The sequence below is a fragment of the Agelaius tricolor genome, unplaced genomic scaffold (assembly GCF_023055355.1).
Source record: "Agelaius tricolor isolate 1412-34295 unplaced genomic scaffold, bAgeTri1.0.p SCAF_9, whole genome shotgun sequence".
NCBI classification, from domain to species: domain Eukaryota; kingdom Metazoa; phylum Chordata; class Aves; order Passeriformes; family Icteridae; genus Agelaius; species Agelaius tricolor.
In genome coordinates this window covers 41,665,342-41,691,206 of record NW_027269269.1, presented here as the reverse complement: position 1 = coordinate 41,691,206, position 25,865 = coordinate 41,665,342, and the positions used below count along the sequence as shown (strand labels likewise).

The 25,865-nt window shown below is 37.3% G+C and overlaps 2 long non-coding RNA genes across 2 annotated transcripts in view; both read left to right on the top strand.

The window, feature by feature from the left end:
* Window positions 1-13,647, top strand: part of LOC139593219 (uncharacterized) — an 85,307-nt gene extending 71,660 nt beyond the window's left edge. Inside the window, exons 2-3 of the long non-coding RNA XR_011680219.1 lie at window positions 11,949-12,045; window positions 13,259-13,647. This is a non-coding gene — a long non-coding RNA (uncharacterized lncRNA). The remainder of the gene's footprint in view (window positions 1-11,948; window positions 12,046-13,258) is intronic.
* A 5,794-nt stretch (window positions 13,648-19,441) lies between these two features.
* LOC139593075 (uncharacterized) lies at window positions 19,442-25,763 on the top strand. Its single transcript, XR_011680200.1, has 4 exons — window positions 19,442-20,457; window positions 21,717-21,766; window positions 22,140-22,220; window positions 25,691-25,763. It is a non-coding gene; the product is annotated as an uncharacterized lncRNA (long non-coding RNA).
* The last annotated feature ends 102 nt before the right edge of the window (window positions 25,764-25,865 follow it).

The following is a 25,865-nucleotide window of genomic DNA, read 5'->3' as shown; positions in this document are numbered from 1 at the left end:
TTTATTCTGCAGTTCTTATTACATGCATTTAGTAAATATCACCCTTTATTAGTGATATTAGAAGTGTTATGTTTTTAATCTCTGATCTTATTCAGATTATAAGGAGAGATCAACCAACAGTCAGAAGTAAAAATGTAATCCACACTTGGGTGACCTCTTTTTATCCTGTTTAAAACAGAAAGTCATGCAGTGTTTCCAAAATGTCTGTGCTTACACCTTGTGTTCAATCAAAACTATGCACCACATGTCACTGGGTATTCTGGGCTTGGATTTTTGATCTTCCTGGTGATGATGAAGGCTTTTTCCTTACTTTTATGTCTGATTTCAGTCAGCTCCCCTATTATTTTCTTTTTCAGGCTGAAGCTGTTTTGGAAGTTGCCATAGAACTGTGTTCAAGTTTCACCTCTGATGTGCTCAGCTTGTCTGCACTCCTTAGGCTTCTAGAAAACAGTGACAGTTCTTTTCAATTTATTAGGAGGACTTTCCTGATAAGAGCAGTGCATTCTAGAAAAGTTCCTCACTGTTGGGGTGTTTCAAAACTATCTCTAAAGGAGAGAGGGCATTGGAAATTGCCATTATTGTGTCAGTGTTGATCATGCTTCTGCAGCCATAAGTATTTCCAGTTTTTGAAGGACATTTGTTCCTTAAGATCACCTTATGCCCGATGTCACTGCTACAGCACCTATCATTTTCTGGATAAGTAAAATGTCTTGAAGTTTATAAAAAATATAGCTGGAATATTAACAAGTGTGCCTTTTTTAAACAAAACCATGTCTTTCTTTTACTGATTAATGTCATCAGCAAAATGAAGGTCACTCAAAATGGGTTATGCCCATTTATGATTATCTTTCTCTGGATTCCAACAATAAATAATGTGAAAGTAGCAGGGCATAAGAACTCCTTGTTTTACTCTTTATCTTCCTTTATTAATTCTTGGATGCTAATCATCCTCTCTGTTCAACCAGTGTGATCACAAAGGACTGGGAACATCTTGATTACACTGTCCTATCACTTCCTAATATTTTTTTTTTACAAAACTATTTCTCAAAAGGTGTTTTGGCTAGAAATATCTTCTGTCATAAAGATTATTTCTTATGCTGCAGTTTAAAAAGAGATTTAATATTTTTCCTTTGGGGGGGTTATTTCTTGAGCCTGCAAAACTCAAACTTCTTAGTTCTACTGAACAAAACTGTATAAATAAATAATTCACATTTATGTGTCATAAAAAATATGCAAACATATAATTATGGGATATTTGTAAAATGGGGAAGAGAGACCTCTACAGTAAGTTGAATTATCATCTTGTTAAGTTAGTATTGCTGAAAATTTTCCCTGAAACAAATGTGCATACACATCTATAATTTCTGTACTCCATTCTGCTATCACTGCAGTTGTCAGAGTCACAAAATGTGCACAACATCTCCAGCAATGTCATATCTCTGGCCTACATGTGGTGCAGTGTTTGACTTTGTTCTCTTCAGGATACCTGTCATCTACAAAGCAGACAGCCTGCAGCTTCCACAATCTGGCCATTTTTAGATCTTGGCAGTGCTCTGAGAGAGCTACTTATTCACAGGACGTACTTGTCATCATCACCAATTCTTCATTTTTTTGTGTTTTCAGAGCATCACAGGTAACAAAAGAGCGGAGTACTTGATAATCTGAAATAGACCTTAAGATACATTTGTTTGGAGGTGTTTCACACAGCTCCTTCAATGTTTGTTTGTATCCAGAAAAAAAAAGGATTCAACTGGCTTCTATCTCTACTTTCCTCTTCATCTCTGCTAGAGTTCTGCTCTTTAAACGTTAGAATCCGTTTTTGCAACTAGCAGAAAAGATGATACTTTCAAACCCTAAGCGAGTCAAGCCCAATTGAAAAATTCAGGACAATTCTTCAAAGACCAGGATTTACTAATAAGATTCATAGAAGCCAAGGCTAGTGTCATTTGAACTAAATCCTGTAAACATAGAAATACTGGGTCTTTTGGAAAATATTTTGCAATTTCACAATTAATTCCTACTCTGTCTGGTACGATACTACTAAGTATATATGTTTGATGCATGTATTGTAATAATACCATAATACCATTATGTGTAAAGTCTAACAGCTCCAATTTTTTTTCCCTCTGTGAAAATCTTCATGATATCATAATGTTACAAAATTACAGGCCAGAATTTGGTTGGCTGATTTGCAATGAAAAGGAAACTATATTTTTCTTTATATAAGGTGTATAATTTTATATAAGTTGTATTTTTTTTATATATAAGGTGTATTATATTATGTATATGTGATGCCCAGGGGGGAAAAAAAAATCATTCTAGTTTTCTGAACATTTATGAAAAAACAAGATCTTGACTATGACTTCAGCAATACAAATGAGAAATTTGCTCAGTGCAATGAATATTCCTAATAACAGTGTAGGGTTATTTCCCTGCCAATGGAAAAATGAGCCTCACTAGTAGAAGCTTCTTTTAGCAATTTCACAACAAGAAAGTCGAGGAATCTGTTAAAAATGTGGGAGATTTGAAAGGCAGAGCTTTGGCCATGTGTGCTTATGAAAACAGCTCTATACAGAAACTGCACTGAAACTATTCCTACACATCAAATCAGTTATAGATGTTTGTAGAAAGAACTATTCAGATTCCTTAAAGAATTTAAGCATCTAATGATTTTGAGGAACACCAACTGAGATTTTCAAGTATCTTTAACAAGTTAGACCCTTTGCTCCCTTTTGCTTCATCTATTTAGTCAATTTTGGGAGGGGAAAAAAAAGGGAACTTTTAAAGACTTAGCAAAAGAAATCGATGTAATTGCTGTTAATGACTACACTAATGCAGTATTTTTCTAGAAAAGTTTTTTCCCAGACAAGGGGTAATCTAAACTACAACTCATAAAAGATTTACTTATATGGTTTAAGGACCATATTGCACTTTTGTAATCATAAATATGTTTGATTATTTTTGTAATGAAAATATGCAATTAAAAAAAAAACAATAGAAGAGATCATAAAAGGTGAGGGTGAGTCTGAAATTTGGACTAAATTTTTCAATACCATTGAACAAAGCAAACTGGCCTGAATACAGTACTCTTATCTAGGGAACAGAGACTTTGAAAGCAAAACTGCTTTATTTCACACAGAATTTAACTCAGTTCAAAGACACATATGGTTTTTTTTGCAGAGCTCTGGTGCAACCAGATACTGAGAGAAGAAACAAGTCTTTTCATTTTTGTTTTACTACCTGCCATAGCAGTCGGTTATACCTGATCATAAAAAAAAATATGGTAATTTTTATTAAAGCCCATAATTTATGTTAAGATTTTAACCTTTCCCCATATTATTTTTCCCTACAGTTTTCTGAGCATATGGCCCTTAATTCTTCCAGCTAAACTCCTCAAGGTTTAACTGCAGACACCCAGATTAAGCATTTCTCACAACGATAATATTCATTCTTCCTTTCTGAAAAGCTTCTTGAACTTTAGAACTGCCCTCAGCTTTCCTCAATAGATGATTTGTTTCACTTATTTTCCCACTGCCCATTTCTAATTTTCAAGGCTGCAATTAAAAATCAGTTTGGCATTTTACCAATCAGAAACAAACAGGTAACTCATACAAGACATGGAGTCCAATATGTTTAGAAACTGTGCAAAACCCCTGGTATTTTCATTCTGTAGAGGAAACCCAGACTTTGATAGACTAGAAGAAAGAATTACCAATACTCTTTTTGTTCTTAAGTTTCACTAGAGAGCTATAAATGTTCAACAGAGTGTTAAACAGAAGGTGGGAATTTGAGACCAGTTTTCAACAGGTTTTGTTTAAATTTGTCAGAAATAAGTTCTGCAGAAGGTGTTTGGCTTGCATTTGGCAGAGTGAGAATGCAGGCACTACTTTCACATTACATGGAGGCAATAAAGATAAAAATGAAGGCAAAATTACATATTATATTAAGATCCAATTTGTAAACATCAAACTACCCATATGGGTTCCTTACTTGTCAGTCCTTTCATTTGTAATTTATTCCTCATTCATACTTTTGGACTACTCTGTATTTAACATTTTCAATTAGTAGAGCTTTTCAGTTTAGCAACTTTAATTAAACTTCCGATTTAACAGTTACTGCAAAGATTTTTGTTAGATATAAGAAAACAATTTATTTGACCAAAAGACTCCAACAGTTAAGAAAATGAGAACCTGAAAATATTTTACTATTCTGGCTACAATTCAATAGCTACCTATCTAGAATATATTCTAGCCTGTTACATAACACTTTTGGTATTTTTCTCATACATATTTTATAAATGCTATCAGTACCTAGGCCTCACTGGTGGTGATAATCTAAGTAAAAGGCAAGATGATTTTTTAATACCCACAAAGAATTGTATTTAATATTTTTATCTTCCCCAGGCTATGCCTGGAACAGAAATTAGTACTTGATCTCAGACAAATTGCATTAAAGCAAATGGGATCTTGAATAAAAATAATATTATTTAAGTTATAAAATGTTCTACTTGAAAATGTTTAATCCAAATGACTTATTTTTAGTACTGCCAAGAGCAATACACAGATATTTGCCACTTTATTATTGAATTTCTGCTTAAAGCTGAATAAAGGCAAACGCTCTACTGCTTTTATAGAGATTACATTTAAATCCATATGTATGCATATACAAATCTTTATGGTGTTGTCATTCTGGTGCACAGGAGTCTATTTGTGGAGGGGGAAAGGGTAAGTGGGACTTAGATCAGTATTTAAGGAGGTCAGAATATGCCAGTTGTTTCCAACAGAAGGTAATAGACTGGCATGGGAGTTGGGATTGATCCAGTGATCCATAGGACCTGCAGCACACAGAGCAGCAAATGTGCCAGGCACATACTAAACCCAGAAACTTTAGTTCTTTAGCCTCTGTCATGTAGCAAAATTTATAAGGGCTCCTTTTTATGGTTAAAAATATACATGTATGAGTAGTAAGATTTTGCTTAACTGATATCTCCTTTAAAACTGAGTAGCCTGGTAAGAAAATGCCGGGTTATACCCCCCAAATATACACAGAAAATGACTCTTTTTTTCTTAGTGTATGCAGGAGACTCATCAGAAACTGACAGCTTGATCTTAATTTCTTTATGCTGTGACCTTCCAACACTCTGTTAAAGGGAAAGAACCTTAGCAACAACTTAGGGAAAAACTCCTTGTTCAGTAAGCTTCCCACTCAGAATTCCCTGATAAAAAATACCATGATTATGGTGTAGTTCTGAGCTTCATGCTAGGGGATGCTAAGCTCTCTTCACACAGCAGCTAGACAAAACAATTCCTTCTCTAGCTGGGGAAAAATGACCCAAATTTTAGGCCCAAGAGCCTAAATAAGGTGGACTGAAGAGAGAAAAACAAGAAGGATGGGACTTCATAAGCTAAAGCTGTAATTGGATAATTAACTCAAGTATGCAAATGGACCAGAATTTAAAAAAGTGAGAGACCTCATGACAGGTTTTCAATTTTGTCACCATTTTGGGTGTAGCCCTGGCTGGGCTCTTGTGCTGCCCAAGGTGAATCCATTGAGACCTTCTAATAAATCCCCACTTAAACTTTGTCTAGCCTCTGCTCTAGGTCAGCCTTCAAGGCAAGTGTGGCTTCTCTCCTTTCCCAGGCTAGAAGAGCCTTGGCTCTCAAGAAGCCCAAGAGTTACACACAGCATGAAAACCCAGATGAAATTGCTTTCATTTAGCCTCTATGGTAGATTCTATATGGACTCAGTGCATGCAAGGTATAGAAGAGTTTTGAAGTCAGCTTAAGCCCTTTTCTAGGGGCTAAAATAAATTACAAATAATATGGACTGCAGCAACATATTTTTTCCTTAAAAAAAAAATCGGGTTCTTTTACCCCTCATACTACTCATGGGATTTTTTTTCCCCAAGATTGTGTATAATGTTTTCACTGAGAAAAAACATTCTAGCAACTTAAAGGATTTCCACTACCCAGTAATAAAAGCAAGAGAAATAGCCTAGGTGCAGAGAATTTGGCAGCTTCTTTATTTGGGTGGTTTTTGTTAGATTTTTGATCTGTTTGGGTTTTGTTTTGGTTTGGAGAGGTTTTTTTTTGGTAGTAAGGCATGGAAAGCAAAAGAACCAAAGCTCTGCTTTTGCCTTGTTGACACAGATAAACTTTCACTAATGCAAAAGTAGATAGGATTAGGCCAAAGCTGAGTATGCAATGAACAGGAGCAGGGCCAGCTCAAGGTTGAAATAGTGTTACCTTACAAGTTTTATCCAAAACCATTTCAAACTGGTGGCATGGTTTTATGAAGATGTATAAATTAAATATTGTTTCAAAAGTGGACATTATGGAAGATCAGTATAAAAGGAAAGAATAAAATACAAGAAATTTGTAATGGGTATCTTTAGTATATTCCATTATATATAATATATATAGTATATATTCTGTTCTCTGTTTTTCTTATGAAATCTACTGAATTTGACCCTGTGCAAAATGTGGCTCTGGTTGCATTTCCTGGTATTTGGAGCCCCATTTATGTCAGGTTATGTACATCAAAATTTTTGCAGCATGTGGCCTTCTAGTCTGACAGAATCCTAGCTTACACTTAGTAAATTACTATCCAAATATCTTTTCCTTAGCTGGTTCAGAGAATATTTTCTGCATTATTTTTAACTGGGCATAGTACCCAAAGTAATTCTGGAAATATATGTTGAACACTTGAGAGAAGTGGGTTTTAACTGCTAACAATACTAAGGCAATTTCAATAGCTGAATTTTATCATACATTCACTTCTATATAATTAATTTTAATTTCTTAGCATCAGTCATCTCAGTTATTTTCCAAAAAAAAAAAGTAATTACTTAGACTACAAAAATTAATAAACTGAGATTATTAAATTTAGGTTGTTTAAAGCTTTGTAAAGAATCACAGGAAATATCTGCAACATAAATAACTTAATGGTCATAGGTGTTATAATTAAATCACTGTTTTATTGTTCAGGAATGCTGAAATATCTTTAGGACATTAAATTTCATGTATTGGTTCACGATGTGTTGCCTCTGTGCTCCTTTCAATTCTGTCACTGATTTTGAGACAAGATTAAAAGCAGGCGAGGTGAAAGTGGGTGTACATACATTGGTGGCTTTGCAATCCGAAATCTTCCTCTTGAAAAAATTATGAGAACAGATACACAAAATTTTCATATTGTTTTCCAGTTCAGAAATTTTATTCAGCACCTAAATTGTCTTTCCTTGTTTCTACAGGTTGTGGCTTGTTCTAGTAGTGTTTTAATTGATTTAGTGCACAAAACGTCCGGCATCAGTCAAGATTTTTGACTTTAAGCAAGTTAGATGTCACAACACAAGAACAAGGTATGAGGAGCTTTTATATTCCAACCAATTAATTGGGCAGCACAGATTGCTTGTCTGATTATTAGTTACTTTCTGACAAGTCAGAAGTCAAAATGAGAACAGTTTCAAGTGAGGATCTGGATTATTTATTTAAGACAAATTCAACAGCCACTTTGATATTTTCCTTAAAATTCTGCAAACATGCATTATTTTAGGCAAAATTCTGAGGAATGTGGCACGGTTAAGTGGAAAATTGATATGGGAAGTAAGTATTGTGACTGGCTTGCATTATGTAAACTCATGAGAACAATTGTCATAGAAAATTTTATGAGTTGAACTTTCTTTTGCTTTATCAGGTAACCAATATTTGATGCCTTTGCATTTCCATTAGGAAAATGCAGTATGGATTAGTTGTCCTCTGATATAAATGAGTGTAATCTATAATAGTGCAGAGGAAGCTGAACCAAACTCTGCTTTTCAGTTGAATTGTCTGTTTGTTTAACTTTGCTGAAGTTATGCTGGCTGCTCATTTCTGCTCCCCTTCTCTGGATTTCTGGTTGCTTCTTACAGTCATTAATGCACTTCCAGCTATCAGGATGCTGCCCTTGGTATTGGAGACTATCCCAAATTGATTCTTTGGTCCTTATTCTTATTTTCTAACAAACCAGGCAGCCTCACACAGTAGCCTTCTGTTCTTAAAGATACTGTCAGAAGAACTGTAATTACCTAAGCCTACCAAAGCTTTAATGATAAGCTACAACATTGAATTTAAGTGAGTTGAATTAATTTAAGATCTGTGATGGAACAAATATATACACAGAAAGAAAATCAAGAAGAAAAATCTGAATAGTATGAGAACATTCATGGAATGAAATTGTAACTCAGTTTTGCTTCAAAATTTCAGTATTTCAAGCTATTTCAGTAGCTTGTTTCCCATTTCTCAAAATAAACCATATAATGGTTAAATGACACAATCCATCATTTGTGAAGAAGTGGCAAAATTTCAACTGAATCAATAAACTACTTGCTTTATTTAGCAATTTTGAATTTAAAGCAGAAACTTAAAAATTATGCCAAATGCCATATTGTCACAACTCTTTCCTTTTCCACAGTTCCACCAATACCTTTCTCTCAAGAATATCTCCTTTGTCATATTTTATTATCTCTTTCTCCTGGCAATGAAACTTTTGAAACAATTAATGGCTTAGAATCTCTTAATTGCCAAAGAGGGCTCTTGCCAAATGCATTTTGAAAAAGCTGAATAGAGAGAAAGCTAATTAAATTACTTTTATAATGACTCTAAGAATTCCTGCCTTTTTCATGAGCTCTCTCACCTGGTCCTACAGATGTCACTCTTTGGATTAATGCTGTTTCTGTGTGTTTTTCACTCTCAGAATTTATGTAGATCTTCCAAGATTGAGGGATTGGGGAATGGAGGTTGTGGTCACTCCATCATCATTCCTCTCTGCCTCTCCTTACTCCTCACAGTTTATCCCAGCTCCAGAGTGGGTCCTTCCCACAGGCCCCAGCTCTTGGGGATAACCCTTCAGGAAAAATCAGGAAAAACCTTCAGGAAAAATCTTCAGGAAAAAGTTCCTTCAGGCCACATTTGCTTCAGGTCACATCTCTCTGCTCCACCACAATGGTTGCAGTGTGGTTATGTGCTCCACAGGCTGCTTCATCATCTGCAGCACCTCCTCTTCCTCCTCCTCTCACCTTGGTGCTCACAGTACTCTTTCTCACACTAGTTTTGGTTCCTTTTCTCCTTGCCCAGCATTTTTTCTCCTTTCTTAACAGTGTTTTCCCAGCAGTGCCACTGTTCAGTTGATGTCCCATGGCACAAATCCATTGTGGATTTGGCTGTGTCCAGGACAGGGCAGCTCCTGCACTTCTCTCACAGATGTCACCCCTGCAGCCCCCTTGCTGCCAACACCTTGTCACAGACACCCCACACTTAAATACATCAATCCTCTTTTCTTGTAGCACTTTTAAGGTTTTGCAGTGCTGGCTTCCCCACTCCAAATCTCCTATTTACTTTCAATCCATCAATAACCTAATTTAACATTGGATCTTAGTGATTAAGCTGAAAATGCCCTCTTTGAAGCTTGTAATTGTGGGAGGTGTGGGATTTGCTTCACATGTGACAAGCTGTATGAGCTGCATAATATCATTTACTATCCCTCACTGGTAGAGGTAATTCCTTATTCTCCTTACTCTGGGGGAAAAAAAATCTAGGAGATTACAGGCTTTATTATGTCCTGCAATCAGCAATATTATTTTAAGAGTAATGATGCTTTTTTTAGTTTGTTTTTTGTTATAAACCAGCAACCTCTGATGAGCCCTTATGCTGGACATGAAGGAATGAAAATGACATTGTCTTTGCAAATGCTGAATGCCATGCCCTGCTTACAGGCTCCCAGGGCAGCTGTCACAGCCCCAAGTCACTGCCAGAGTTCAAAAATGTTTGGACAAAGCTCTCAGGCACAGGTTGTGACTCTTGGGGATGGTTCTGAGCAGGGCCAGGAGTTGGGCTCGAAGATCCTTGTGGGTCCTTTCCAATCCAGCATGTTCTGTGATGCTGGGATATTATTTAATAAGTAGTTTGTGCTGATAAATATTATTTAGTTCTCCATCCTAATGCATCAGATATTTATCCAACTGGACTGTGTGCTGTGAGACTTAGCTCAGTGATTTTATTTCATTTATTGGAGTAATTCTGCAGTGATGGAGAGTTACTCTGTGCTTCCCTGCTGCAGCTCCTCAGTGAATGTGCACCTGGGCAGGAGGGGGGAGGCACATTAAAAATAGTATTCCACTACTGTGCCCCTGGAAATACAGATCTGTGGGAGTTCCAGCAGAGTAATGTCTCATACAGGCTTTGGAGGAAAAACTTTGCCTTGCCTGGGGTGAGATTAGGAGGATGCAGAGGATGTACCCTCTCATTAAACATGAAGGAAATGGTGCCACAGCTTTATGCAGCATATCTATTTTGTGTGGAAATGCATAATGAAAACTTCCAATTTACATGTGAGATTTTGTGTCACAGAGTAAATTATTTGTCCAAAGCCATGTAGCTGAAACAAGGAATTGCAACTGGATTTTTGAAATGTAAGCCAAAATCTTTTTCTGTGTTCTATTTTTCAAAAAACAAATCAAACCAAGAACTAAAATACCATTGATATTGCAACAGAGTGTGAATATTAAAAACCCATCAGTTATTGGAATTTATTTCAATGGCTTTTAAAATGCACACAGATTAAGACAGTCATGCAAATGCATATTTTTGTATGTATTTGTGTTTAAGTAGGAAAAAAGCTCAATAGTGCTTGTTCCCTGAGGTTTGACCTGGACTTGTTTCTAATTTATGAACCCTAATATTTAGCAATTTAAAGGCTAATGTTGTTTATAGATTTTGAATGCTAATAATTCTTTTATATTGTATAAATATATATTTACATTGGAAAATCCTTATGAAGCTGAATTAAAGGCAAATGCAAATATCTGGGTTAATTTTTTGCACATTTTCAAGCACATACCAGAAGGGAAGAACAAAATTGGTCATTATGAGTACATAGTGATGAAAAATGGCTAGACACAATAAAGGATAATTTCTTTGGTTTCCACAGCATAATGGAGTATGAATCATATTTAAAATTAATGACTGAGAAGACAGATCATGATTTGAATGTCATCAGTAGCTATTTTACTCCTCCCTAGAGCTGCAACAAGCCTTTTATGAGAGATGAGTTCCTGCAAACAAGCCCTTCTAAGCTGTCTGGAAGCTCCTAATTTATAACAGAGCTTTAGAAAATGCTTTATTTTTACTTTTTTCCATGCTGGGGCTAAGAGTAGTAGACTGGGGACATCGCCTTACTGTCCAGCAAGTAATGTGCAGTTGTTTTTTTGCAAGTAATTTTTTCAAGCATAAATTTTTTGAGGGGTGATGTTGGCAGTACATGTCCATGCTGTTGTTTCTATTTAAGTGAACATTTGAATTCTGTTACTGTGTCTGTGGGGTAGACATTAAGCAGAGATAATGAGTTGTCACCGTGATATTTTCTGAAAAATCCCTTTGCCAGGATTTCTTCTCCTGGGAAGATGAGAAGCCTCAGCTTCTCCATGCCTTGGTCCTCTGGAATATGGTCTGGAGATTGTTTATGCAAACATGGGAATTGTTTTTTATTGATGACTAATCACTATCAGCTGTATTGGACTCTGAGGAATCAGTCACGAGCTTTCATCATTCCTTTCTAGCCTTCTGATGTATCCCTTCTCTTTCTTTAGTATAGCTTTAGTATATAATTTCATATAAAATCATATAATTTCATATAATATAATTTCATATAACATAATATAATATAATTTCATATCATATCATAAAATATAATATCATAAAATAATAAATCAGCCTTCTGAGAACATGGAGTCAAATTCTCATCTCTCACCTCATCCTGGGGACCTCACAACACCACAATGAGTCAACAATGAAACTTTTTCAGGAAAAAGGCATCCTGATGTTTTTTATAGTGCAAGATACTGAGCAGCAATAAAGGAGGAAAATCAGGGTTGTTTTTTACTTCTATGTGTATGTAAAGTACTTTTTTTTTTTCAGCATCAGCAACAGTCCTATATTGAAAGTTAAAGTCTGCTATTGGAGATCAAACTTTTACTAAAGGATGAAGCACACCTTCTGTTTCAAAGGACAGCAGGTTAGACCTCTCCTGACATTCAGACTTTGTGTTTACTGGAGCTGGTGTGTACTTTCAGTTCACAGGTTGTCCTTAAGCTGCTGGAGTTGTTACAGTGGTGTATTACCTTTCATTCTACCCACCAAATCTCTCATGGCTCATTTGGCCTGCACAATGATGTTCTGTGAGATTGTTTTCATTTCTCAGTAACTTATATCACAGAGTATCTCAGATTTAGCCATAACTCTATTTTCACTGACAGGCTCCTCTCTCCTCTTCCTTTCGCAGCTGGCTCTTGAGGAGAGCACTCATAAAGCATGGACACTCAGGATCTCAGTTTAAAGAACCTGCCAAATTACACCTTCAAATAGGCATGAAGTCAGGATCTCATGGTGAAAGCAGGCAGTAGAATGGTTTATTTTTACAAAAAGAGATAGACCAGGAGGGTTACTTTCATGTATAATAGTAGGACTTCTGCTTTAGTGCATCATTCTTTATGCTGCACTGTCCTATTTACAGTCTTGTAATGTCAGAAAAACACTTTCCATTGTATTTAGGTTCTCTTATTTTATGGCAACATGTTGAAAGATACAGAAGCAATTCTGCTAAAGGTTGCTGAAATTTTGTTGAAAAATGTTTCCCTTCACATCATTACATTATATTGTTTTGCAGGAGCTGGAATGGGTACAGTGAAAGTTGAGAATTCTGGTGATCTGTAGCTTGGCAACTACAGCAGTAGCCTGAGATCTGGAAGGCACAGATATGCTCAATTTATTGCTCTGCTGAAAAAAATTCTGGGGATATATATATGTGTGTGTGTGTATATATATACATGTATATATATATATATATATACACACATATGTGTATGCATACATAAATATATGTATTTTATATATGTGCATGTGTGTGTTATAAATAACATACAGACAGAAATAACAACAACAACAAAGTAAAATCATGTCCCTGCATGCTACTTTTGTACATTTCAGGGCACAGTGTCCACAGAGTACTGCATGGCCGGATTCTGTCATCTTAATAAATACATCCTGAAAGATAAAAGAAAGTATTTGAATATGCCTCACTCCCAATATTTGGTATCATTTTCTTGATAGGCTTACTTCTTCTATAATTGTGATGAAAAGGTAGGTGTCAAAAATTAGAACTTAAAAAAAGAAAAGTGATTGCTGTCTCTTCATCAACTATGACATCATTTTCCATTCTCACTACCAAGGAGGCTCATGAACTACATGGAGCAATGCCCTCTGCTGCTGGTGACTCCTCAGTTAACAAGGCACAAGGATTAAAGGAAAATGCTAATCTTTTTCACATCTTGTGAGGGATGCTAATGTTGGAAGTTCATGGGAACATGAATAAATGGAAGTCATCCTCTGCTCTACAAAGACAACCAGTGGAAGTTATAAAACTGCTTCTTCTAAAGGTAATTGCCTCTAGGCATTTCTCTGTTGCACTTTTTATTTTGCACAAGCCACACCTGATACAATATTGTGCTGTGTAGGAGTGGTTCTGATGGCTTAGAAAGGCAACCCAAATTATGGATGAACAGCTAGCTCCAAAGCTCATAGAAACACATTAGAAAAACATTACACAGAAGCAATAATTTGAGATCCCAAACACGTTTTTTCCCCATTAATGATATTTTAAAATGCAGAAAGCACTTCTGTGAAGCATGAAGGATGGTCAGGGTTAGCTAATGAGGCTGATAGGTACAATTGCTGCATGCTTGATCTGCCTTGGACTCTAATGCTTATTTGGACATGTCTTATTATTGTGTGGGTGTTAAGTCTGTCCAAGCTCATAATCAATAGATATATGGTCATTCACAGTGTTTATGTCTCTGTCTTGGATAGCTGGAACAAAGTGATGAGAATGTAGTTTGCTAGGTTCATACAGAAAATTTCTCATGGACAATCTGAGCAAACTAATTGCTGGCATTACCATGGGAGTCATATGAGCTGTGGTAATGATACAGATAATGAACCCCCCACCTTTGGCCATCACTTTATTAGCTCCAGGGTCAGTAAAGAATTTATTCAACCCTCAGTTACATTATAATTGGCTATTTGTACCTGGGAACAATTTGGTACTGCACAGTATCTTCAGATATCACCCATCTGAAAGTGCTTTAAGTGCATCAGAAAAAAGAATGGTGTGGACCCACTGTCAAAGTCTGTTGGGAAATGGAGAGTTAAAAACCCTGTAATTTTTGGTCACAGATCTTTGAGCTCTAAAGGAAACAGTCTGAACTGACAGCTTAGCAATAGCCTAGCAGATCTATAAAAACTGTATATCAACCAAATGGTGGTAGCTTGATGTTGCATGAACATCCTGAACCAAGCTGGGCAGCGCTTTGCTAAGTGTAGCTCTGTTTGTGGATATGATGACTCAATCTCACAGAGAGACAGCAACACAGGCTGCATTTCTTTGTAAGCTGTATGGAAAGCCAGGGGAGAGAATGATTTTAATTGAAGCTGGTTTTGCAAAGGCTATTGACTTGGGTTTGGGCATGCTGAGTCAATTATCCCAGGCAAAGAGGCACAGGTGTCTGTCAGTGTCAGGAAGTTCAAATGATGCCCACAGTTCTGCCAGCATCTCCAGTGTGAACTGTGACTTAGTGCTTAGTCAGACCCAGGCCCTTTTCCAAGAAGGGCTCTTGTGCAGTTGGCAGCTGCCTCTGAGCTGACAAGGGATTTTTCCTGCATTTCACTCCCACAGAGGTGCAAGTTCTCCTTTTTAAAACCACATTCCAACAGCCAGCCGCCTGTAAAAGGTGGAAAAATGACACTAATAGTCACGAGGTGGCCAGGAAGAGTTTCCTAAAGTACCCCTTATCTTGCACTACTCATTTCAACAGGGAGCTGCTTAAAAGGAATGGTTCTCATCTGACAATCAGCCCAAGGAATTACTGGATTTCCACTAAATCATTTCAGTAGTTTTGGTTAGAAATTTTAGCTGTAGGAAAATTGCTTAGAGTAGATCTAAGTCTAAAATGTGATCCCAAATCTCCTGCTCGCTGGTTGCCTACAGCACCATGGCTTTTATTTGCTTATTTTTAGGGATCCAGGGACTACTCCTGTTTGAAACAGCTCTGCCAGTAGCTGCAGCTAAAATCAGATCAAATGTCCACTATGGTAAAAAAATCTGGATACTCAGCACACACCCTCAAGATAAGTTTGCTGTAGCTACCCTCCTCACAATTTTTCCTGGACAAATGAGAATAAAGAGATTTTTATCTTTAGAGAAAGATTCATAATAGAAGTATGTATCAGTTTGGCTAAAGAAGAAGTAAATCAAATCATGCTAAAGTTATTCTGAGTGTTTTTCTTACGTTAATTAAAAAAAAGAAGAAATCAAATGGAAAGTAATTAAAAAAAAAACCCAAACTGTCAACAATAGTAAAGAAACAAAGAAATAATGAATAAAAAATTATCTTCATTTAAATTTTAACTTTCTAATTATTTCTTGCTCCAAAATTACTCCATGAGTAAAATTCAGTGATATAAATTCAAGTTTTTCAAGTTTTTTAAATAGTGGAAAGCAGTTGTAATTTTTTTCCACAAGCTTCTTGAACAGGGATTTCCAATCACTTTTTTAACATAATAATTGGAAAAGCATTCACTTACTCTGTTTTTAATCTAGCTAGTAATGAGTTCACTCAAACTGCACATTGATTTTATTATGAAAGTCTCAAGACAACTGTAAGTTTTTAAACCAGTCTAAGAATTTGGTACTATAAGAGTACGATTCTAAAAAAAAATCCAAGTGGAATAACTCTACAACTTTTTAGAATGTGGTATTATTTCAAAATATGATATTTGGCAGCAAAGCTCCAAGGCAAAACTTGCTGCCGCAGCACGGCATAGCAGAGGGATATCTGTGCTCATCATGCCAGCAAACAGGTGAATCTCATCCAAAGATCTCTGCAGCCTCTCCTCATAGGGTGGATCTGGGCCATAACTTTGCTAGGACCTTGTCAAACCATGCACACTGTGCTTTTTATATTCCTACAGGACATCCCATGCACACTGGGGTTTTTCTGCTTTCCCCAGGAGGAGCTGTGCCATTCCGCTGTGGTTCCCCCAGGAAAACAGCATCCAGCACCTGTCTGTCCTTGGCAGAGAGCTGCAGCCTGCCCACTGCCTCCTCCTGGGCACATTTCAGGGCAAGGACACAGAGCTGCTATGTTGAAGGATTTGCTGTAAGGTGGAACTGATGCTCCCAGGGGCTGGGACAGAAATGTAAACTCGGTGATCAGTTGATATGGAAGAAAAGGAGAAAAAAAAGTTGCTTCAGGTCTGCCCTTACTGCCTACATACTGTCAGACCTTGTGGGAATTTTAGATTAAGTTTGCTGCCTGAATTTTTTGCTAGTTACAGGAGGGTACAGTACCAGGCAATTTTACAAGTGTGGCTGCTGCACTGAAATATTAAGAATATTTTTTTTCCTTGTACTTTTGACCTGTGAGACAGGAAACTCCCTGTTCTGAGAATTAAAGCAGCAATGCAGTTTAGGCTTCAGCTGTGAGAACTGGAGAATTCTTGATATGACAATTGGTGGATTAAGTATTTGTTTAAAACCAAAACCAACATAGGCAGCTAAATTGCACCATCTGGAGCAAGAGGCAGATGTAAGCATTTTTATTTAAGAATGAGTTTCTTATTATTTATAAAAGATGTGTGGTATTAATTCACTCTTTTTTTTTTTTTTTTGTCAGGGAGCATCATTCATGGGAAATAGCTTTGTGTAGACATCTGGAATAGAAATTTCTTAATAATTTTATATAATAAATCCAGAATAAATACTAATTATTAATAGTCAAGATTGCTTAAGGATTTCAGTCTAGCTGACAGCCTGAACAAAGCACAGGCAGATGCTTTGGACAGGCTGTAAGGAGGACTGATAATTATAAGCAAAGCCAGGGAAGTGACCTTTTATTGTGGCAGGAACTGCAAGCATCACCACCCTGCTCACCACCACGCTGCACAAATTAGACCCATCCATTGCCTACATCTAGAGAACCTTGATTTCCAGCTGGTGCTCTGCAGCTTTCAGCTTTAAGCTGGGCATTCAGCTACTGAGGCACGTAAAATCATCCGTCATCTTCCAGATTTGATAGGGAACGTGGTATTTTCATAAGAGTGCAGCCATTCTGTTTTCACAATACTAATTTGTTGTCAATGATTAATGAAATGGTAATCAGTTTTTACAGGGTTTGTCTGGCAAAATGACTTTATTCATTCATTGTTTACAGAAAAGAAGCACATGAGAAATAATTTATATGTGATCCTCAGAAACTTTTTAAGCTTCATCCAAGTTCGTTCAAAGTGAATAGATAAATTTAAAGATAAAATAAGGCAGTAATCTATGGATATTCAGCCAGAAACAGACTATGATTTAGAGCCTCTTAGGATAAAAAATAATGAATGAAAAAGACTGCTTAATTAAAACTTAACATTAAGTTGTGCTCTTTTATAAAGGTCCATCTAATTCTGTACAATTTTTTCCAGACAGAAGGCATGCAAAAGATAGATTATACTAACAGATAGAAAGAAAGAAAAAAATTCAGTGAGACCAAGGCAACCATTAATAAAGCAACCATTAGCACATTTATAGAGCTTTGACAGAGGAAGATGTAGGAAAATGAAGTGTTTAAAAGAAGCTGCCATCAAAGAAATATAGAAAAGTTTAATTTTGAATATGTGGCTATTTTTTAATCTTAGGGACTCTGATTTAGCTCCAAACATAATTTATGTATGTACAATTAAATTGTCAGCCTTTAATATAAATGTGCATTATACTGCCTATCCAAAGAAAGCTACCAGCTCAATTCTTGTGGTGTAACCAAACATCCCAAGAAAGGCCAAAATTATTTCTTCTTCAGTGGATCTTTGTCTTTAGTAGTCAGCATCAGGAAGCTGGATTTATCACAGTGGAAAAATTAGGCCCTGGCAATCTGCTCAGTAAAATTTAATTTAGATTTAATTAGTGATGCACTGTAGTCGAGATACATGGGTTCAGGAAGCTGTGTTTAATACTGAAGGGGTAAGAGTTGCCTTTGTTTAATTGGAACTCCCACTGACAGTGACCCACAAAGATTTGCCTTTCAGGCTGGGTGGCTGTAGCCAGCACAGGATCAAGTCAGCTGCTGGGGCAGGTGAGTGCTCCTAACAGCAAAGTGACAGACATTTGCATTACCAGCAGTCATTCTGAGTAGCTGTCCTCCTGGTCTTGTGTCTAAACTTGGTTTCTTACCTAATCCAGTTGCTTTTCACATTGATTTATCATCATTATCTTCACACATCTGAGGACAGAACCCAATTAATCTCTATCAGCACTAGCTCTTTTATTTTTGTTTTATAATGACTAGTTATAATTTATAATGACTAAATAAAACTTCCAATGACTAATAGATCAGTCCTTTAAAAGCATCTGTTTTTAAAAATGATCTGTGTATTTACCCATTGTCAGAAAAACAGCTAAAAAATCCTATTGTCACTCAAATGCAATAAAAGTCCAGGAGAAGGAATACCTATCAACAGATTTGAAAGGTGGCTTAATGGTCTCAAACTGCTTTCAGAATATTTTAATTTGAATTAGTATTTTTGAAAATAGAGATATTCAGAGTGGTATAACTTTCTTCTCAGTTGAGAAAACCAAAGTTAGAAATTTATCTTTGCCCTACACATCGACACAGGTCTGTCTGGTGGTCTGAGAATCCTGTAACGACACTGGAATGGCTGAGGAGCATCTCTAAGCCAAATATTTTATTCTGTAAGGCAATGATGTCACAGGTTTGCTCTTGCAATATTGTTGCTTTCAGTGGTGTGCTAGAATTGGGATATCTGTAGGGTGCTGGTCAACAGCTCATTTCTCAATTGCATTTATACCTTTTTCATTCCATGTAGGAGCTTTGCTACAGATGAGTAGCATACAGTATTGGCTGAGAAGATGAGACTTTAATGAGATATAGAACATGCCAACAAAATGCATGTTAAATTGCAATGACACGCTTGTGTTGGTAGCACGTCATGTTGTGAAATTAAATTCCTGACAAGACAATGCAAACAAATGCACTTCAGCTAGCCTGTGGTCACCCAGCTTGTCCTCAAGTTGGTCCAGGAGACAGGGCAAGTGGGAGGCTGCTGGGAGGGATTGGGTTCTTTCCCTGTTCTACTGTACCATTTCATAAAATGATTTCATCCTTTTTCTCAGATTTTGCCCAAGGATGTAATGAGGCACAGTATTACTCACTTGAAGTTGTTAGTACAACTGGTGTTGCAAAAGGATCTTCCAAAAGGTGCTGCATCTGCCTTAGACACACAGATTTTCAAGCAGCTAAACAATAAAAACAATCAACAATAGACTGTGAGTGATATGTGACTTGCTGTAACCTGGAGCCATGCACACTATTTAATTAGCATGACTGAAAATTTTCCATCTGGGAATACCAAAAGCAGCCTTCTCTTCAGCTCAAGCAGTGGCTGTAGAGCAGATACAGATAGCAGCACCCCTGAGCATCTCTGACACTTTGACTTTCATGCCTGGACTCCCAAATCACCCATTTTTTGTAAGGAAGAGTAAAAGTAATAACACTAACAATATTGTTGTGAGTAGCTCACAAGGTTTGGACGGGTTTGGTAACATCATTACTCTGCCTTGGGAGAGATTAAAGAAATTAAATGTTAGATTCCTAGCCAAGGAATACAGATCCAACAGACATAACCTAGGCTAGCATCATTTGATGGGTAAAATGAAGCTATAAGTGTTCCATTAAGATTGCTCCTCTTGGGTCTTTCTGACACTCTCCAAGCTTCCTCTTGCCCTACCCCAAATGCAGAGAAATACATGTTAGAAAAGAAAAGCATGTTAACATCTTGTTTTCCTACCACGACTTGGTAAAACAGCCAGTTAATTAAAAATAGCAGCTTTCATCCACTCAGCCTTCCCAAACCATCTTGCGTCTCATGGTGTAAATGCATTTAGGAAAAAAAAATGTATTTTATCTCTTTATGAAGAGTTTATTCATGTTTGTTTCACCTAGACAGAATTTGGAAAGCAAAAGGTAAGGAAAACTTGCAGTCCTAGTTATTGAGAAAATGTATTTTTCAGGTACACGAATTTTCTAGGAAATACTCCTAGATTTGAACTAGAAATAATCTGAAAACTATTCAATCATTTGTGATTTTAAGGAAATCTAGATCGATTTGTGAACTTCATGGGTTGTTTTTTGTGTCTTTTATAGAACTTAAACTAAAATCTAATCCTTGATGCAAGTTTACCTTTTAGAACAGATCTGAACCAAAGAAAATCATTGCAATTCCAGTTGTAGTATACTTGAGGGGGAAATATTCAAAATCTGAAGAACAGCCATGACATCATCCATAACATACCTCTATGATATGTGACCTGCAGGTGAGTGCAGATGTTTTTAAGATATCTTTAAATTAGATTACTCCAGCAATTCAGCTTTAGGAGCTGATCATTAGCTAGCTCTGGTTATCACACCAGATGCCAAAGTGAGTTTTGCACCACGCTGACCTTCAGGATGCCTTCAGCAGTCAGACAGCTTCACTCTGTCCCACAGTGGCTGTGTACACACCTTTGTGCTGTGGCTTTCACTAGTGATGTACTCAATTAGCTGCTTCTTGAAAGGCAGGAATCTCTGTCTTTGTGCTACTGGCAGGAAAAACTTTCTTGTGCTTGGCAGAGCAAAAGGACAATGATAATATCTTCTTACAGTAGTGATGAAGAAAAAGGGAAAATCAGTTTATGTGTGAGTGGAGGATTTTCAGGGTACAGTTTGGTTTGTATGATTCTCCTGAGTTCTGCAGGCTGGATTAACACAGGCTGGGCACCTGAACTGTGTGCAGCAACTGAGCTCTCAGAGCACTTTCCCTGCCATGGCTCCACTGTGGCTGAGCTGCCATGGGAAGGCCAGGTAGGGAGTAGGACAGGCAATCTGAGCCTCAGGGGCTGTTGAATTGAGATTATCCCCAGCCCAGCTGATGTTATCTCCTCATGGAGTGGTGAGGCCCAGAGAACTCCCTTGCTATTTCCTGAGTGTAATTCGTTTTTAGAACTCCTTTGGACTTGAGGTGCCTGCGGTTTGTGCATTTGCTTTTGGCAGGGAGCTGTTAGGATCAATAAAGATTTGTGGAGACTTGCTGTTTCTATGCCAGCTACTTCCTCCAAAATATTATTTTTCCATCTTAAGGCAAAAAAAAAAAAAGTATCTTTGAAATCATTCAGAGACCAAGGATCTGAGCAGAAGCCTGTGTGGATCTGACAGTGTGGGAAGATTATTGGAGAGGGAGCTGAAATATCCAGCTCGGCAATTTTATTCCTTGTACTCCCTATTCACACTTCTCCCTGCTGGCACACCCTTATTTATCTCTTACCTTGAGCCAAAGATATTGTGCAATTCTGAGAGAAATTTTCCAGAGGAGCTGCAGCGTCTCCTTGAGATGATGGATCCTGGCAAAAAGATTCCTTTGTTCACTTGCTTATGCACAAAGCATCATCTGTTTCCTCCTAATAGGTTTTTCTTCTAAGTAAATGTCTTTTAACAATGAGAATTAGAAACAAATTATATTCAGCTATTCAGACCTTGCAAGGAAAGCACAAGGACTGTCAGCCTTATGCCTTTGCCTTTTTCCTTGTTTGATATGCAGGCTACAGGACAAATGCTGCACTGTGCCCTCTGCTCCCAAGTACATGAATGGTAATTTCATATATATATATGTATATGTTAGATGTATTTTTTAAAAATAGCTACTGTAATCTGCATAATACATACATTTTCTTTGTAGATGTTCCAGTGATATCAAGACAGTAAAGTATATGGTAACAGGCTTTTTCAGTTCATTTAGCCATTGCATTGCATGAAAGGGAAGATTGTATATCTGGGTGATTTTTTCCCACAGTGAACAGTAGCTCTTTGATTATTTTCTCACTGTCTTTACTGGGGCTATTTTCATCCTCACAGGTTTTTGTAGGATGGGGATTGTGCATCTACACTATGGGAACATGATTATCCATGAGTGTGGTACCTGGACAGCTATGTGCTCAGAAATTAATTTTGCTTTTTATTACAGGGAAGGACAAAGAGGAACAAAACTTTTGGAAAGAGTTTCCCTCATTAAATATTTACCATTTCAGCTCCAGATTCAGGAAAGGTAAGCTCTGAGTCATTACTTTTTATTTTTAGCATCCAATCTACTTGGAAATGAATTGAAGGCAATAACCTTCAAATCCCTTCAGAAGTTGTGAGTTACAAGAAATCATTTATTTGAAAGGCACCACGAGATAATGGAGGGTGTATTGGGTAGGCCAGCTTCTGATAGCAGGGAGGGCTACAGGGGTGGCTGCTGTGAGAAGCTGCTGGAAGCTTCCTCTGTGTCCAGCAGAGCCAATTCCACCTGGCTCCAGGATGGACTGACCAAGGCTGAGCCCAGCAGTGACAGTGATTGTGCCTTGGAGATAACATATTTAGGAAGGGAGGGGAAATGTTTACAGTGACAGCCAGGGAAGGAGAGTGAGAATGAGAGGAACAACTCAGCAAGCACCAAGGTCAGTGAGGAAGGAGGGGCAGGAGGTGCTCCAGGCACAGGAGCAGAGATCACCTGCAGCCCAGGGAGGATCCACTCTGGAGCAGGAGGATGCCTGGAGGAAGCTGTAAACTCCATGGGAGGCTCCTGTCAGGGACCTGTGACCCTGTGGAGAGAGAAGCCCACACTGGAGTTGGTTTTCTGGCAGGACTTGTGGCCCCACAGGGACCCCATGCATGTTCAGCATGGTCCTGAAGGACTGTAGCCCATGGGAAGGACCTACACTGGAATAGTTTGTGAAGAATTGCAGCCTGTGGGAAGCACTCATGTTGGAGGAGACTATGGAAGAGGGGACCCCATGCTGGAACAGGGAGAGTGTGAGGAAGGTGTGGCAGAGATGTGATAAACTGATTTCAGACTCCATTCCCTGTCCCCCTGCACTGCTGGAGCAGAGGAGGTTGAGAAAATTGGGAGTGAAGGTGAGCCTGGAAACAAGGAAGGGGTGTGGGGAACAAGCTCTAAGATTTCTGTTTTCTTTCTCCTTATCCTAGTCTGATTTGATTTGCAATAAATCAAACCAATTTCCCCAAATCGAGTCTGTTTTGCCCATGACAGTAATCAATTTGTGATTTCTCCCTGTCCTTATCCCAATCCATGAACCTTTAGTTATATTTTCTTTCCCCTGTCCAGGTGAGGAGTGGCTTTAGTGTGAAAGAGTATCCTGGCCTGCAGGCATGGTCAACCCACAAGAGTTGTTACTTGGGAAATGTAAGGCACCTTATTCCTGCACAGAGCCATTTTCTGATTCAACTTTTCCCATATTTAAAATTAGAACTCTGGAGAGAAGAATATGAATTGATATTGTGAAATTGTTTTGTGTTATGTTAATTTAAAAATGATCAGCTAGCACAGCAGTAATGATCACAGAGGATTGTTCTTTTGAAACAAAGATAACATATCATTGATCTGATGCTTCAAAATTCATCAGAGACTTTTAAGGCCACAAGGGAGTGTTTTGATCAGCTAGGCCTGACTTCTCACACATGAGAAGAGAATTTCACTAACAATTCCTGCACAAGTTGTGCTTCTGGACAAACACAATTTTTTTGTTTGCAGGGGCTCCTCAAAATGAAAATAAGGCTTTCTGCCCCAGACTTTGTCTTCACCAGATAATTTTAATTTATTTTTAATTTTTCTTTTCCTTTTCTGAAAAGAATTTTTTCTTTGAAAAGCACAGCTGAGTAATTAATTTCATTTTATCTCTGACTTGCGGTATTTATTAAAATCATAAATGGACTTCTGGAAGTGAACGAAAGGCACAAGTTATCTGTGAACCTATGAGTAAGAAAACTGAGCCAAAAACCATAATAAAATGCTGAAGTATCATCAGCCCACTGGAGATGCCACAGAAATAAATGCAAAGAAAGAAAAAAATGGCTGAAGTTGTAATCCAGTGAAACATTGAAGTGTGCCTGTGACTCCAAATAATATGAGAATTTTCACCAAAGGCAATGAGAGTGTTCAAAGTTTCAGAAGACACAGGTATGCCTCTAAGTGCTCTGACAGATTGAATTTGAAGTGCCTAGTCAAAATCATTTATTTCGTTTAGCAAGGAGATAGAATAGATTTTATGAGACACTCAGTAAAATAAATTACAGAACAGAAAGAACTATAAGAAAAACTTGCTTTTCAACAGTCATGTTCATGGTATTAGCTAAGGATGAACCTCAAATGAGGTTCCCACTGTGCAGTGTAATGCACTTCAGGAAGCACAAGGTGCTACTGGCTCTGCAGAACATTCAAGCTAAAAAGAATGCCCATTTTCAAGAAACCACTCTCTTCTGATATTTTATTGTTTTATTTCTGATATTTTATTATTTCCTCTTGTTATAGTCTTGATTGTATTCTAAGTTACGCTGTTTTTCTCCCAATGTAAAAGTGTTTGCTTTGCATTTCTCAACATCCAGAACCACCCCTGAAGAAAATAGGGCAGCAGTCCTGCAGGTGAGATATACCATAATATCTGTTCAAAGACTGAAGTGCTTCATTCTTGAAGAAGCCAAAGCACATAATTGAATAGAGTTGCCATGATTAAAATGTAATTAAACTCGTGAAGCCCTTGAGCATCTTAAATTCTGGCATGATACAATATTTATCAGGCTTCAGAACACATAATCACATCTTTGGCCATCCAGACATGTTTTGCTTTTTCCCTATGCAAGATTAACCCTCTATCACAGTTTGAGGCAGCTAAACTTATTACTTCTGTATATGACACCTTAATAATTCTGAGGTGGAGGAGTAAGGACTAGAATTGCACAGAAGACAAGCCAATGAAGTGACAAGAAAACACCCATGCTTAAGCATTCATTTAAAAAGATGCTTTTTTTTCTGTAAGTGAATAATGGAGTTAATATAAAATTCTGACAGGCATAAACCTATTGAATAATTCTGATACTGCAATCTACAGGTGACTCACAGCAATAAATTGAATGATGTTAGTTTTATGCAAGAAATTATCTTTTAAAATTCAGAAAAAGGCATATGTATAATTCATATGGTTAATATTTGAGGTATTTTGAAGGTAAGTTCACACATTTCTTGTGTCTACATACACATGGTTTAAAAGAAAAAAAATAAAATCAAGAAATGCCCTTCAGTTAAAAACTTGGCAACTAGTTAAAATTCTACTTCTAAATTTGACTTTGTCACGTCTGCTTATTAAGATTATAATTCATTGCTTGGGAATCTGCTCTGAAATACCAGTATCTATCATAAATGCTCAACAGTTTTTCAATGTATCAGCTTTCAGATGTTGTCACAGGATCAGCTTCAATGTCTGGGTCAAATTCAGGTGTTGGCAGATGATACTGTGGGCTCTAATTGTAGCTTTGTGAATTTGCTGAGGAACCTAAATACTGTGGTTCAAAAAATTTACTGCTATTTTGATTTTTTTGTCACATTTAGAAGCTAATTCAAGAAGATCCTGTGACCCCTACCTAAATCACAACAAAAGGTTGCCACCCTTACACACAGAGAGCCTTAATTAGCTATTAAAAGTGCTGCCCTGATTTTCCCTGTTGTGTTTGTTTTTCCAGGTAGGAAAGACCTGTTCTGGAGGGGAAGCAAATATAGCCACCATATATTTTTCCTTAGAAATAACTGCCTGTAAGTAAAGCAGATTTTTACATTCAGACACTTAGTATTGTTTAACAGATTTTTGCATGTTGTGATATTCCTTGTTATAGCTTCATGCATGCAGTGAGGTCTGTA